This window comes from Phocoena sinus, chromosome 2 (genome assembly GCF_008692025.1).
Source record: "Phocoena sinus isolate mPhoSin1 chromosome 2, mPhoSin1.pri, whole genome shotgun sequence".
Lineage (NCBI taxonomy): Eukaryota > Metazoa > Chordata > Mammalia > Artiodactyla > Phocoenidae > Phocoena > Phocoena sinus.
This window is the reverse complement of record NC_045764.1, coordinates 162,628,570-162,645,362: the sequence shown is the minus strand read 5'-3', so window position 1 is coordinate 162,645,362 and position 16,793 is coordinate 162,628,570. Positions and strand designations below refer to the sequence as shown.

Here is a 16,793-nt window from a genome sequence, read left to right as displayed (position 1 = left end):
CTCACTGTTGTGGCCTCTCCCGTCGCGGAGCACAGGCTCCAGACGCACAGGCTCAGCAGCCATGGCTCACGGGCCCAGCCGCTCCGCGGCACGTGGGATCTTCCCAGACTGGGGCACGAACCCGTGTCCCCTGCATCGGCAGGCAGACTCTCAACCCCTGTGCCACCAGGGAAGCCCTAGATTTGTCTTTTAATCTAATGTTTCTCCCCAATTCCCACTTTATCCCTTGGAAAGCATTTGTTGAAGAATCTAGGTTGTTTGACCTGTAGAGACTCCCATAAGTTGATTATGTCATCATGGTGTAGTTTAAGAGGTTCTTCTGTCCTCTGTATTTCCTATAAATTGATAATTGCATCAGATTTGGGTTTGTTTGTTTGTTTACTTGTTTTGGCAAGATTATAGGGGTTTTGTGCCCTTTCATCAGGAGGCATGGATTGTCTGGTTTCGTCTCTTTTTGTGAAATTAGCAGCTATTCCTGATCAATGCCTAGATCAGTGAATTAAGTAGGGGCTGCAAAAGGGGAATTTCACTTCTTCTTAATTTATTGACTGGAATCTTCCTTTGAAGAGTCACTTCTCCTGATCTACTATTTAGGTACAGAGGTACAATTCATATAGGAAAGACAGGATGAGTGCTTGAGTCTTTCCCCTTGATTAGTTTTCAAGATAATAAGTTAGTTTCCCAAATCCTTCTCTAAGTATGACTAACCCTAAAAACTCATATATTTAAGCACATTTGATATGTACTAATCTATTGTAGTTAATATCTTTATTAAAACTCAAATAGCCCCATATTTGGCCTTGAGGAGCTTCTTCAAGTTGGTTCCATTTAACATGACCCTTATGGGCTAAGAACATGGTCCAGGATCATCTTGTGTATTTCCTGCCACTGTTCTGAAATTAGTCACATCTCTAAGAAACCCTCATTTCAAATCATATTGTGGGTGTTATGGAGGCTCAGTGCTACTGGGTTGTGTCCTTATTTCCAGAAATTTTCAGTGGACAGATTTAGGACCAGCCCATTGACACAGAGCATCCTTTGCACCCAGAGTGTGATCTTGAAACGAGAGCTTCTTAAATATATATATATATATATATATATATATATATACACATACATATATATTCATAAATATAAATTTGAATTCTACTAATATACACTCATTCAATTCAAATTCAGGACAATTGAGTTTTTACTTACTCTCTTCTAGCCTACATCTGTCTCTTCTTTTTTCCATACTAAGAATCCTGGTTCTCCAGAACAGAGGGAATAATAGAATTAGAATAGGTCGTAATTACTAATTTGTTTCATCCTATGTCATACACAGTGTTTGTCCCATAATACTGATATTAATACTATCCATCAGAGGATTATGAAAACAATTAAAAGCTTTTTTGTGATGCTCCCCCCAGGCATTTTTTAGTTAGACTGTGATTACATCTTCAAAACATATAACTATTACACACTATAATCTTGTCTTTTTACTCTCATTTCAACTTAGTTCTATAAATAACTACATGCCAGTATTTATGACAAAGTCCTAGACATGTTGTGTGTCTGAAGGTTGATCTCTGGTAGATTCAGGAAAGGGTTAAGGGTTGAATATTTAGATGTTGATACTAAGTTTAGAGCTTTTGATATTCAAAGTCAATTTGGCTGGTTATACAACCCTTACGGCACATTCTTTTTCTTTGAGTGTCTTAAATATATTGTTTCATTTTCTTCTGGAGCGTTGTTTTTGAAAATCTGATGACAAATTTTCTTTCCGTTATAAGTCACTTGATCATCTCCTCTAGGTGCTCACAAATAAGTTTTGTTAAATAGTTTGGGAATTATGAGAGGGGATCATGTCCAAGCTTGGAGGAATCTGATAAGGATGTGGAATGCTCTGTGAGGTGGCGAGAGGGGCTGTGCCTGGCTTTGGAGAAGCAGTGGTTCAGAGCATGGGCTGCAGGAACAAGTGGATGATTCCAACAACAGAGAACCATTTATGTAGATACATTCCTTAGAGCTTCTCCAAAACCTATTGGAAAGTGAAATCCTGGAGGAAAATAGATTTCTGGTAGTCCATGCAATATGCCTAGTACTCTTTGTATCTTGAATACCAAAGAAAATAAAATATTATTTTGCAGTCACAGACTGCTGACTCTGATAATGTGCTGGATACATTTTAAAGAGCTTAGCAAAGTGATTAGAACTGAATGCAAGCATGCCTCCTATATTCCAGTATTAACTAGCAAGAATAGATAAAATAGAGACCTCATTTTACAATAGTAAGCAAAAATTTTTTTTTTATAAATTAAATTAATTAATTAATTTATTTTTGGCTGCGCTGGGTCTTCGTTGCTGTGCGCAGGCTTTTCTCTGGTTGCCGCATCTTTGTTGCAGTGCACGGGCTTCTCATTGCAAGTGGCTTCTCTTGTTGCGGAGCGCGGCACGTAGGCTTAGTTGTTCCATGGCATGTGGGATCTTCCCGGACCAGGGCTCGAACCCGTGTCCCGTGCAGTGGCAGGCGGATTCTTAACCACTGCACCACCAGCGAAGCCCAGCAAAAAAAATTTTTAAAGGACTAATCCAAGACTCCTGATTTTAGAAAGCTGGTGGGTCAGGTTAATACAAAAACTTGCATAACATGTAGAAATTCAGGATACTATATATAATATATAGAAATTTTTAAAAAGTGTGCTTCCCAGTTTCACATGATAGAAAGAAAATCTGCAGAAGTGAGAAATAAATAAGGAATGAAAAAACAAGCATAGGTCCAGATGATGTTATAGGCAAATTCCAACAGTTCTTCAACAAACAATTCTCATCTTATACAAACTGGTCTAGAAAATAGAAAAAGAGGGAAAATATTCCATCTCATTTTATGACATATGGTAATCTCTGCAAATTCAGAGAAAGCATTCATAATGCTAATACTAATTATTAATGCTAATACTAATTTATAATATGAACTTATAACAAATGTTTTAACCTGAGAAAGGAAATCACAAAGAAAGCCAAGAGCAAATATTACACTTAATAGTAAAATCTGACAAGGATGTCTGTTATGCCAGTTTTAATCAACATTATTATGAAAGACCTAGTTAGCAGAATAATATATGAAAATAGATAAAAGTTAAAATGATAGGTAAGGAAAAATCAAATTGTCATTATTTGTGAGCAAAATATTAATTTCTACATAGGGAACTAAAGGAATTGAAAGGCAAAAACTAGAGCTACTAAGAGACTTCATCGAAGTTGCTCGATACTAGATAACCTTATGAAAAATGAATTCATTCTTGTGCATCAACCACAAACCACAACCAATGAAAGGATAAATTTTTGAAAATGCCATTTGCAGTATCAAAAACTTGTGATAAAATCTAGAAGTGACCTAGCAATAAATCTAATATAGATGTCTAAGATCTTTATGGAGAATATTATAAAACTTTATTGAAAGCCATAAAAGATTTACAAAATAGAGACATATGCTAACTTCCTGGATGAGAAGTCATAAATATGTAAAATGTCCCAAAATATACCTGTAAAATTCAATGCAATTCTAACGAGCATTTCAACAGTTTCCTCCCAGAACTTGATAAATTGGTCCAAAAAGCCCAATGGAAGTGTAATGGGCCAAGAACAAAAAAATTCTTGAAGAACAATTAGTCAGGAGGGGGAGAATCTCCTTACCAGATATAAAGATTTATTATAAAACTATATGGTAATTAACGCAGTGTGGTGATGGTATAAAAATAGGCACAAAGGTTCAGTAAAAGAGGAGAGAGTGTAGATACAGACTTAGGTTCACACCAGAATTAAGAAATACGGGAAAAGTGGCATTGCGTCGTACAGGAGGGATGGCCATTCAATTAACAGTGCCAAAAAATCGGCTCCCCATGTGAAAAAAATAAAGATATTTTAACTTTTATACACATACTACTCATTGAACTAAAGTTTCAGATAGGCTCCTAAGTAATAATCATAGACTCCGCAACCTAAGAAAGTGGCATCCCTATCCACCTACGTGATGATTTATAACTGGGAACATGAAGAAGTGGAGCAAAGATGGTCCCAGGCTGAAGGACCAGCATTTGCCCTGATGCAGAAAGGAGCATGGCGAAAAGCAGGAGGCCGGTGTGGTGGAAGCTTAAGGAAAGGGGATAAGTGGCCAGAGTTGAGATCTGATATATCGTTAGGACTGTGTCAGACCACAAAGCTCTTGTGGACCATGTTATGAGTTTTAGAATCTGCCCTAAGAGAAGTAAAAGCCAAGAGAGTTTTCAGTGGGATGAGTCCCGATCAGAGTTCTTAGAAGATCCCTCTAGCTGCTGTATGAAGAATGGATGAGAAGACACAGGAAAGACCACGCTGGAGGTTCTACCAGTTGTCCAGGGGCTTGAATTATGGAGGGGGCAGTATTATGAGAGAGACATTTTAGAAGGATATACCTAAAATGGGAAAAAGGTCACATGAACAAAAATGTATTCTGTTGCAGTTCTTCCCATAATTTCACACAGGGAGTCTAAAGCCGCAAATGAAATGAACCTTTCAAACACTGCTAAGGTCAACAGAAATGTCCTGCTTCCCTATGTTTAGAGCTAAAGGACCAAAGAAGGAGAGAGGCCTCATGTTTGGGTGGGGGAGTGGAGACATGGAGAGAACGCTAGAATCACATGGAGAGCTTTGTTCAAGTTATATACATCCTGGCCACGCCAACCTTCCAATTCAGACATCAGAAATTCTAATAGGGAGACAAAATTAGGTGAATCATTGAGAATTTAATATGACAGCGTATGAAAATGCAAACATATTGTTGTCTTACTACTTCTAAGGAAAGTTATGCTGACCATTCTTGGGCGATGGGACAGAGGTTGTTGCTCTGGTAGAGACTGAGCTCTTCACAACCCTCAGAAAAATATTTGCCCCACTGTGAGAGCTCCAGTAGTCCACGAGGAAGTAAAGGGCAGAGGGAAAGAAGGTATCAATATGAACTTCAAGTCAGGGACAGCTGCAAGGGTGCAAGAGAGGACTAAGCAGGCGTGGAGACACACAGCCCTGGACACCACAACTGAGCAAGGGAGCATCATGGCTGGACACTCGTGTGAGTGGATAGCAACATCGCGTGGAGACTCAGGGCCTGGACCCCTCAGCCTTTTCCCAGCGTCATGTAACCTTCAACAGAGTAAGAAAAGGAGCCCTAGGAATGAGTAAAGCTTTCTCAAACTAAGCATCTCGCTATCTCTACCCCCAGGCCCACAGAGAATAGCGGCTGTAAAACTTCTGGAGCCTCATTGTTAAGAAGGGGTCTTTCCTAAGGAGGATCCTTTTTGTCCATTCCAAGTTCTCCAAGGTTTTCTCCAGTCACTTTGGAATGGCTTACATTTATTATCGTGCAGTTATCCAGATACACCTAGATTCAAACTGGAAGAGACCTGCAAGAGCATCTAAGCCCCACTTTACAGATGAGACAGCTAGGCATTTGGCCAAGGTCACACAGCAAGAGTATGAATCACTGGGACGAGAATTCAGGTCTCTTGCCTCCCACGCCAAAGCTACATCATCACAGTCTCTCCACTTCAGTAAAGGTGACTTGACCCAGAAGCACAAGCTGTTTCTAACCTCCCGCCAATAAATGTGAACTGCTTCTCGGTTTGCGGTCGACTTGTGAAGTCACATCATGAACGTACGATAGGAAAAAATTCAGCGGGATGAATTCTTTACTTTCGGGCTCCCTACTGTTCTCACATATATTACTTCAACTCTCAACAGGGAGTTGCAGTTTCAAGGAGTCAGTGAAATAACTATGCAGAGCCATTACATCATGTACAACCAATGGGGGATAAGCATCCATGGACTACACAATGCCTCGTGCAGGATAACAGCCTGTTTTTTGTTTTGTTTTGTTATTTTTTCCTTGGACAAACATCTTTATTTAGGATATCAAATAAATGCGGTAAAAAATTATGCTAACAGCTTCACACAAAGATACAAGACCAAACTTAGAATTACTTGCTCGGGTTACTCAGAATGGAACAAAATTCTTTCTGTGCTCGCAATTAGCACAGAAAATACCCAGTAATATTACTTGCTTTTCAATGGACCTTTACTGGTTTACTGTAAGATCCCACGCTGTTACAGTACAAAAGAAGTCACTCCCGCCCCCTCCGGTATGGTATACAGCCTAAATAGCCAAGAGCGCAAGGGTTAATGTGATGCAAGCTTTTCTTTATTTACAATTCTAAAACTGCCGTACAACTTTTTCCTAGTACAGCTATCAACGGGTTCACTTCATCTTTAGTTTACTGTCTGAGGAAAGGAAACATAAGAACATAACCTGTCACTTTGGTCCTAGCCTCCCACTTGACAAACATGGATCCAGGATTCTAGGATTACAGGAGGATCGCCGTTCCCCGTCTCCGACAGGGGCAGGCCTGTGGCATTTGGCAACACAAAGCTGTCTGCTCTGGCTTCTTGGCTTCTTAGTGTACATATACGACTTCTATGTATTCTACCTATACGTTTTCATAACATCTCAGATGTATAGATGAGCCCCTGTATGTGCTATCAACTTCATCCCCTACTGCAGAAGCTTTTGGGTTTAAATCTGCCTACCAAATCTTGACCATGACATTTGGAACAAGATCAAGCTATCTGAATGAGGAAATTCAAAAGCTTATTCTCAATTTTTAAAATAGAAATATTTCAAGATTCCCGATAAAGAACTCTTCATAAATAACACTGTTTACAAGCAAATATCAATCTGTTGATAATTGTAAGAAACTGATATACTATGTTTAAATGTGAAAGCAATTGCATTAGGTTTCGATAAATTGAGACTACAACTAAAACTTTTCCATGCTGTTTAATCAAGTTACTTACAATGTACACATTCCTGAGTATACCCTACTGTAGTGACACTGTCTACTTCCGAATTTTTTGCATTCAGCATAAAAGGTGTTTCTTCCCAAGAAACTGAACTTTTCTGTCAAATGCGCTTGACCAAATAGGAGAATTGGGTTCATAAAATGGATTCATTTCAAACTTTATGTATAAATCATAGACATCGATAAAGAAGTTCTTTATTCCGGCTTCTTGCCTGACGTCATGCCACATAATAAATCTCATATGACCCGCAGTGACGAATGCTGAAACAAACCATTCACTGAACTCGTTCCCCGTCTTCAGGTACGTGTTGTTTGACAGCCACATGTTCTGTCTACGAGGTCGATAGCAGTGTGAGCTACGAACTCGTTCAGATGGTGGTGATCGTCTTTGGATTCTGCTTTTCCAGCTGGCAGAAACTCCATTTCAAAAACTGGATTATCATGTGACCAACAATGACAACGTAGAAGCTTCCAGACATTGTCTTCAATAGATAGGCCCTGCGGTGAGACACCAGTAACGGAAATGCCCAGTGAATTCCCGTGGCCTAACAGTTTGTTTTGATGAAGGCTTATTTCTAGAAAAAGGAAAAACAACTTACTTTTGTTTCTGATTTAAAAAGAAGGCAAATTTAAAATGTATAAGTGCATGTACTTATATCTTTTTGTCTCTGTTCATTTCTTGCAAAAACATCTATTTGTCATCAGTCATTCATACATAGGCCTGTAGGAATGTTTCCCCAAATGACTCTCAGGGAATTGGGGTCTTTGAGGTATTTCATGAGAACATGCAGGAGAGCTGCAGTCTTGTTTCCCCTCTTGGACCCTCACCAGGCTCATTTAGCAAACTAAAGGCTTTGGAAGACCTTTCATTTAGCCCTTCTGACCAACGTCTTTGATCAGGAAACCCTTGTATATTTTTTTCATTTAATGTCCGTAGAACTCCAGTTCCACAGAACACCCTTTGGGAGGTGCTGGTTCATGATTACTCTCAAGAGCTTAGCACCCTGGAGGGGCATTTTTGGTCCCACTGGCTCTCTGTGGAGCCTCATAAGTGTAGCGCTAGCTGTGAGCCCATCACCAAGGTGATCTCCTGACATCAGCAGGTTCTTTTCTGTCACAATGGGACAGACAGCATCTTTCAACTTATTTTTGCAACTCCTGAATGTCTAAAATTACCCTCAGTGAATATTAGCTATTATCACATTGAGACATAGACCTTGGGAGAGACATTCCTGACCATCCAGCTCCTGTTTTCATACTGACCATGTCACCTGGGCAGAAACCTTAACACTTACTACCTAACCCCAAGCACTGGGAGTTGAGTCGTGGAAGATCTGGAGGCTCACAGCAGGCTACTTTGTGCTTTATTCTTTCCTATCCCTCTTCTTTACATTCTCTTTCCCAGTCCCACAAAGGCCAAACAATTCCTCTCCTTGTCATATGCCTGCGATTTTTGGAAACAGTTTTGTTTTGAACATGCCCTTGAGAGGACTCACCTTTTACCCCAAGCATCAAATATAAGTATTTCTACCAAACTGTTGGCATGTTCCTTCAAGGAGAAATCTGATTACTCTTTCCCATATCACTGTTATTGAAACTGCATGTGTATATAAAAAGGGAAGATGCCAATGGTAGTGCTTGCTCAATGAATGTAAGTCACCCTCCACCCTCCCCTCTCTGTTGGTCTGGAAGTGCTGTCATCAACCCTGGCTGCACATTACAACCATGCGAGGAGCTTTTAAAAACACAGATATCTGGGCCCCGCTTTTAGACATTCTGATTTAAATGATGGAGTCCGTACATGCATTGATTTTTTTTTAAGCACTGAGGCAATTCAGTTGTACACATCAGGGTAGAGTTTCATTGATTTAGAGCATGGAATCAATGAAGGTGGAAAATGCCATCAGTTACCGAATCATCAGAAAGAAGAAATGCTGAAATATTTCACAGGGAACGAATACACCTGAGCACCCACAGCACCTATTCAGCTATCCCCCTGATCACCAACAGCTTTCCTTCCATATGTTCAGAAAAGTGTGACAACATAGTAATTTATGCCACTGCACTCCCAGCTTGTGAGAATGGGAAAATGAATCTAGAACATTCAGGCACTTTCTTTATAGCTGTCACTGGTGTGATGTCACAGTTAAAATTTTACAACCTGGATGGATATTCAACCAACTCTGATGCACCCAGTGCAGGGTAATAGTAACTACCACTAGTAATCTAATTTGAAAATCCCATTCTTATGGTTTGCTTTCTAAGCTCACTCCTGATGCCAACCATTTAGCCTGGGCTCCCTTGGAAGCACAGCCTGAAGGCTTGAGAATAATCCCAGAGATCAGGACAAGGGGAAAGTAGATGTAAGGAGAGCTGATATGAGGATTCGTTCGCAAGCAGGCTGCCACTAGGTGTGACTGATCGCTCAATTCTGTGTGTCCATCCCCTGAGAAGACGTAAAAACTGCATCTTAGACCTGTCCGTTAGTCAAGGGAGAGATAGGAAATTACTCAGTAAGGAAGTGATGAACAGCAAGCTTGGTTACCCATTTTGTATGGGTGATTGGCCTTGAGTCTGGAAGGTAAAGGACTGGAGAACTAGGGACAAGCAAGTCCGGGGAAGAGGTATGTAGACTCACCTATAGGAATGGGCACAAAGTATGCAGATATTACTGTCCCCCAGGGAACATCCACTGCAGAGGGGTCTCTCAACGACCAGTGGGGAAGGATGATTCTGTGCTGCACAAAAGGTGCAAGAACAGATTGGGCGTGTGGCAGACGCTTGATGGGTCCCCACTGATCTAGCTAACGCTGCTCTTGAATGCCCAACCTGCCAGCAGCGGAGACCAAGGAGATCAGCCAGCCTTTTGGTAGCAGGTTGTTTACAACAGACATCTTCCACTCCAGGGAGACAGAAATTTGTCCTTACAGGAATTGATGTTTCATTTGAATATGGGTTTTCTGTATGTAGAGTCTAAACATAGCTGTATTGCAACATCTATGGCCCAACAAAGGCAAGGAAAACAAGGACTCAGCTTCCTCAGAGGTGAAGGTCAGTGTCACTGCACCAGCACGCCAACCCAGACCAGCGTCCTCTGGGACCTGGAGTCAAGAGTAATCATCTTCCTAAAGCACAAATTTGATCGTGTCATTCACTGGCTTAAAAATTTTAATAGCTACTTATTGACCTTAATAGAAAAGTCCAAATCATTTAACGGAGCTAAGAGACTCTCTAAGATTTAGCTTCTGCTTCTTGCCATTCTTTATCTTTTGCCACTTCCTCCCTCACAGTGCCAACAACGCTGAACTACTTTCATTTCCTTAAAATGGAGCCAGGCTTTTGTCTGTGTTGCACCTCAGCCTGAAACACCCTCCCCCAGCTTGATTAAGGCCTACTCAGCCATTAGATCTCAAAGGAGACAGCAAGTGTTCTTGGACGTTTTCCTAGACCCTCTGAGACTGAGTCAGTTGTGGTCATGCCCACTCACCCTTCTTACTTAACTCTTACTGTAATACTCACTATATTACATTGCTTGTCCCTGGATCCCCTATTAGACGAGAAGTTTCCCAGTACTCCTGGAACCCAGCAAAAATTAAGCACTTGACAAAAATTCATTAAAAGAATTACTAAATGAGTTGAGTGTTTTTCTTTTCTTTCTATTAAATTGTTCACTATCTCTTATATCATTTAAAAAGATGAGTGTGCATTTCTTCTCATATACTTCTCCAATGTGCTTAAGAAGTAAAAAATGGAATATGAACAGCTGAAATTGATGGGGAAATTCAGCAAGGTAAAGTTTATACCATTGGGCTTAACCTCTTATAGCCGTCATCTAGGAAAAATAGATTAAGTTCCGTATATAGATTCTCAGTCACTGAGCATTCTCCTACATTTTCTATATTAAAAAAAATCCTGGGCTTCCCTGGTGGCGCAGTGGTTGAGAGTCCGCCTGCCGATGCAGGGGACACGGGTTCGTGCCCCGGTCCGGGAAGATCCCACATGCCACGGAGCGGCTGGGCCCGTGAGCCATGGCCGCTGAGCCTGCGCGTCCGGAGCCTGTGCTCCGCAACGGAAGAGGCCACAACAGTGAGAGGCCCGCGTACCGCAAAAAAAAAAAAAAAAATCCTGTGTTATGTTTTTACCACAATAGTATATTGCAAAGCTGAGCACTCTGGCTTTTGACCATTTGTCTTGCAGATGGCCTTGAATTGTGATATCGCAATAATTAGAATCTAGACTTCATGGTGACTAACAGAGAACAGCAACTCAATACAGCTATTCCCTTCTCAGCTGTTAACATAGGGTCCTCAGGGGATAGTGGCTGTCCCTTTCCCAAAAAAGTATCAGCAATGTATCTGCAATGGGTACATAAGTGTCTTCTGAAATGAGAAGAAAAAAACTCCCTCTGCATCTTGAACCAAGTAAGACCCATTCTTCTATGAGGATCAATCGGATTTTACTATAAGAGAGAAAGAACAACATGGAAACAGATAGGCTATAAAGTATGGTGGTTAGGGTCACAGGCTTTGGACTCAGACATTTGGATTCAAATTCTTCTGCTGTAAGCCTCTCTAAGCTTCAGTCCTTTCACATACAATGGAGATAATAACACCTACTTCATCTGATATTGGGGAGATTAAGTAAAATATTGATGTAGAGTTCTTAACACATAGTATACTCTCAGTGCACCCCTGGAAGCTGTCACTGATGAGTTCTCATGAAACTGGGACAATAAGGGAATCTGATCAAGAGAATCTTAGGAACCAGGATATTCATAGAGGGAAAGGGGGAGGTAAGAGGGGATGAGGGGAGTGTTTCCATTTTCTCCAAAGTAGTTTTTATCAAACCACAGCTTCCAATCTGGGGTTTGAAAATCTAGGCAATTGTCCTAGGAGCCAGCAGTGCAGAAATACATTGTGATAAGCCTAGTTATATTATGGAAAATATCCTCAGCAAACTGCAGGGGAGAGTTAGAAGGAAGATCCATGGCTAATGTACAGTTTTTAAAGGACTCACAGAGCTCACTGGGACACAAGGATGTTTTGTGCCTTTGTCTACTCATAAACAGATAATAAGCACAGTGACTCACTTGTCAGACAGAAAACTTGATTAACCTTTTATATTTTTCCCCCAGCAATAAACAGAATCACAGTAAATCATCTCCTCAATGCAATCCTGGAGTAAACTGGAGGTTAATTTCTCATTAACTCATTTCAAATTTCACATGGTTAAAACATACTGCCACATATAGAATGCATCAAATGCACTCTAGAACTTTTCCTGATGTAAGAATTACAAAACTGCATAGCCATAAATAAAACATTGTATTACCTATGCTCACATACAAAGGCTGAAATGATCAATATGAAATTAGTACTTTGTCATTCCCCATACACTTTGTTTTTTGTTTTTTGCGGTACGCGGGCCCCTCACTGCTGTGGCCTCTCCCGTTGCGGAGCACAGGCTCCGGACGTGCAGGCTCAGCGGCCATGGCTCACGGGCCCAGCCGCTCCACGGCATGTGGGATCTTCCCGGACCGGGGCACGAACCCGTGTCCCCTGCATCGGTAGGCGGACTCTCAACCACTGCGCCACCAGGGAAGCCCTCCCCATACACTTTTATATCTAATATTTCATTTGTACTGAATGACAGATACCATCAGGTGGGCAAGGGAAATATTATCTTCATATTGACGATGAGGAAACTCCATCTCTGAGAGATTATCTGGCTTTTTCAAGGCCACAAAGCTAGCAAACAAAGGAACAAACACTCGAGCAAGTCTTATGACCCCAAACCAAAATGAAGCCCCAGTGGGCCTCGCTGTTGCTGTTGTCATGTATGTTCACAATCCCACATGTTTCAAAGGATTTCAATTATAGATGTTTAGCGGGCAATGCTGCAGTATAGGAGTTTAGACAAGGGCATACAGTCAGACATCTCATGGCCCATGAATAGGGTGCAAATGTAACTGAGAAACTGAATACTGTCTGTTCCTCTCTGGACCCAATCTTGATCCTTGTCTGTCCAGCATTGTGCTCTGAGAGGCTGACCTTATGATCCACAATGATGAGATTCCTGCTTCTGGCCTCCTGATGGGTCACCCAATAGAGACCTTCTACAGAAAATTGGATGGAGGGAGGAGAGGAAGGTTTGGGAATTTGTTGTTTCCCCAGCTCCCATTTTGAGACTGTATCCTCACTACAGGTCACAGCTTCAGTCCAGTTGCCCTCTCCAAGCAGTCCTCTGTGCCTCCTGGTTTAGGGGTCACCCCCTCCTCTTGCCCCTTCAGGGCCAGGGGGGTCAGGGAACCCAGACGTTACTACCCTCCAGGTACTGCACCATCTCTGTACCTCCCCTACACCCTTTGCTTTTGTAAATATCTCTTTATTAAACTCTCTTAGATTATCTGAATTAGAGCGAGCCCCTGTTGCCTGCCAGGATCCTTCCTGACATTACCTTCCAGAGTGAACATTGTGCAAGGTGTCTATTCTCCATGAAAAGAAGACCATTTTATCCCCTTTCATAAGATTAAATAAACTAACCTTCCTTTCAATTGAGAATAATACAAGGTGTGTGTCTGATGTCACAGGTGTATCTGGACCACACAGCCTAGAAGGATGCTGTCATAGAAACAGACTCTTTTCCCTCCTCCTTTTGGTAACAATATTCTGATTTTCCATTGAGAAGCCACTCTCTCTTCTCCTTTCAGTCTCTGAGCTTAGGGTGTGACTGTCTTATACTCCAGGAGCATGTGTCATCTATGAGAGAAGCTCTAACCACAGCGACTGGTTTAAAGCAGTGAACAAAGGCAGGGGAACCAGCATCTCGAGTCAGGAGAGAGACTCTTGTCTTCCCACTGGATTTTCTAAGTTGTGGAACCTCAGCCTGGAGGTGCCAGTAGCCATCTTTGACATGATATAAAAGCCAAAATAGCAAAAGGTGGAAAGGAATGATGGTGAAATATGTCTTCCTGGCAAACTGAGTTGAGCATTTGAATTCAGCCATACCCGAAATTGCCCCTGGACTTTACTTCTCTGGGCCAATAATTTTTTTTTCCCCCTCTGACAGTTTGATTTGTTGCCTGCATCCAGAGGAGTCTGCAGTAAAGGAAAAACCTGACCTGGGAGGCTTGAAAATTATTCCAGTCTCTGGCGTTTAGAAGTTGTGTAAATTATTTTACCTTTGTGAGCTCAGGTTCCTCATCCATAATAGGAGGTTTTTGTTCTAGATGTTCTTCAAATGCCTCTCTAGAGCAGAATATGGAGAAGGAGAAAAAGAGGCCAAACTTCCAACTCAGTTGGAACTAAGAGGAAAGTCATGTCTCAAAGCGAGCTCATTCTCTGTTCCCAGCACATCTAGGACAGCAGACAGGTAGCCCTGCTCTCCATCCAATAGCAGCTACTACAAAGTATGACCATACCCAGCCCTTGTCAGCTCCATGGATATTCCTAGGAGCGCTCATCTTGTCTTCCCTTCGTTAAATCAACCAAGTACACCACGTAATTTTCATGATCTCTCTCTTCAAATCTAATTAGCACATCGAATGACCAAATAAATATTCAATGCCTACTGTAAGGAAGCTGAGGTGCTAGGTATTGTGGTTATTAGCATTCTATCTTTGTGTGTATCCTCCTTGGGAGGGGCAATTCATTTCAACAGATGAATGCCAGAGGGGGGAAAAATGAGTTTTGTAGTAAAGAGGAAGGAAACTTTTGAAGAGTAGGTCATCCTCCTTACTATCTATCCATCCAATCTTGCCACACACAGTGTCCTGGATACTGTTTCTGGGCTGTTCCCAGTAGCTCCATTTTCTGCTATTATTTTCCAGTGGAAGAAACTTTAGCTTAAATAAACTAGGCTTATACAAAATGAATGTAACAGCAAAATCCTACACACTTTGTCACATTTTTGTTGAGTTTCAAGGACACATTTTTACATGGACATTTGGATGTGGAGAAGAAACTATTATTATCTTCTTTCTCCCCCCATTCCCACTGAAGGTGGGGAAAAAACTGAAATTTGCACATTGAGGGTATTTCAGGCTCTGCTGCTTAAACAGCCTTTTAGAGATTTGTTTAGTATCTTTTGGATAAATACTCAAAGTCAAGATTCCTGTTTCCTCTTAGGACTCACCTTAGATATCCACAAGATGACTCCTGGGTGGAAGGGAAGCTTAGCTGTCCTCTTTGTGGCGAGGAAAGGGGTGATGTCCACCTACGGGTCCTGATGCTGTCCCCTGGTCCCTTCTAGCCTTTGAGATGATGTCCTGTCCATCCACTGGGGATCCTGCTGGTAGAAACTGCTGACACTGCAGTCAGCATGACTTGCGATGTGGTGGCCTACTGGGGTCCAGGGTTTCTCCGTCACATTGGTCCTCACTAAAGCTGCAGATTCTCTGGGTCTCAGCCACCTCCCTCCATCCTGGGTCTATGGTTTTCCACCATATAGCTTCTGCCACAGGGTCAGTTTCCCCCTGCTCTTCCCACCACCCTCCTCACTCTTCCACACCTTTCCACCTCTGGCAGCATGTCAGAGTGTTTGGATACCTTCCCTGCCCCACATGAGCTGACCGTTCCCAGATACCTTTTTTTTTGCATCTCATGGCATACTACCATGTCTATCTTTCTCTTCTGTTGCCATTTTCTCTTTTTATTTTTTGCAGGAGTTCTCTGAAGGTGGTCTCCTCCTCAGGCCCCAAACAGGAAAGCCCCCTCTGCTCCTGCCTTTCCTCCTTGACCTCTCTTGATTTGACCCCAGGGGCATGTCCTCTCTCCTGCTCTAGCTTTCTCTACCTCATGGCTTCCTCCTAGAATCAGAAGGTATATCTGCTTCAGCTTTCTACCCAGTGGGACATCACTTAGTAATATCTTCTTTCATGAACTATGACTCTTTGATACCTCCCTCTTTTTTCCTGGGCAGTAAACTGAGCTTTAATGATGGATGGGCTTTGAGAGAACATCAGTCATATGAGAATAGAAAGTGTAGCTGTTTAATATCTTCTAAATGTGATTCCTGTTACATCTAGAATGTGCAAAACTTTATGTTCCTTTCTAGCAAGGGAGCTGAGCACGGGCTTGGAAGAGATACAGAGGTGAATAAAATGTGCTTTCTACTCTCCAACAGCTTCTGACCTGGTGGAAGAGACACAGGAGAGCACTATTGGCAAAAGAACCAAATGTAGCCTCCACTTCAGTGCTGTGAGACCGGAGAGGTGAAAGGCTATACAGGCCCTTAAAACCTGGCAGCTTTCAGTCTAATTGCTTCTGTTCAATTCTGCGAGTTAGAAACCACAGCCAGAAACCTACCTGGACACAGTTTTTGAAACGTAATGATTTCTGTCTCTTAGTAAACTGCAGGTAGGGACTGGCCTTGGGAGTGGGAGGGACCCACAGATATACTCCCTGCCTGCAGGCTGTATACATTTGTACCTTCACTGTGGGAGAGGCAGTACTTTTTCTCTGGTAGGTGGTAATTGACAAAGAAGATCCTGGGAGAGAGTGGCATGAGATTAGAGCTGCGGTCTCAGTGTGTAGCTCGCCCACATCAGGGTTACTGGGAAACATGTCAGAAATGCAAATTCTCAGACCCCACCCTAGCCCTACTGGATCCGAATCTCTGGGAATTGGGGCTTTAAAGGAAAAAACATACCCAGTTTTTCCTTTACTATGTGTGTTCCATGTGTCTTCTTTAGCACTCACACAAAACACCACTTCTGACACTTCTGGTCACCAAATGTGTGGAGGTTTTTCCCCCACACCAGGCAAATCCCGGCAACACCAGCTGGGTGTCCTCCAGTTTAACTCAATTCTGATACTATCTACATGGAGAGCGAGTCAGATCCCACACGTTAAGGGGTCAGTCCCAGAAGACGGCTCCTGCCTCACTTCAGAGGCCAGTCACAAGTAGCAGGAGCCCAGGTTA

The 16,793-nt window shown here is 42.1% G+C and overlaps 1 pseudogene; it reads right to left on the bottom strand.

The window, feature by feature from the left end:
- Positions 1-2,478: 2,478 nt before the first annotated feature.
- LOC116748347 lies at positions 2,479-16,754 on the bottom strand (annotated as a pseudogene).
- Between the last annotated feature and the right edge of the window lie 39 nt (positions 16,755-16,793).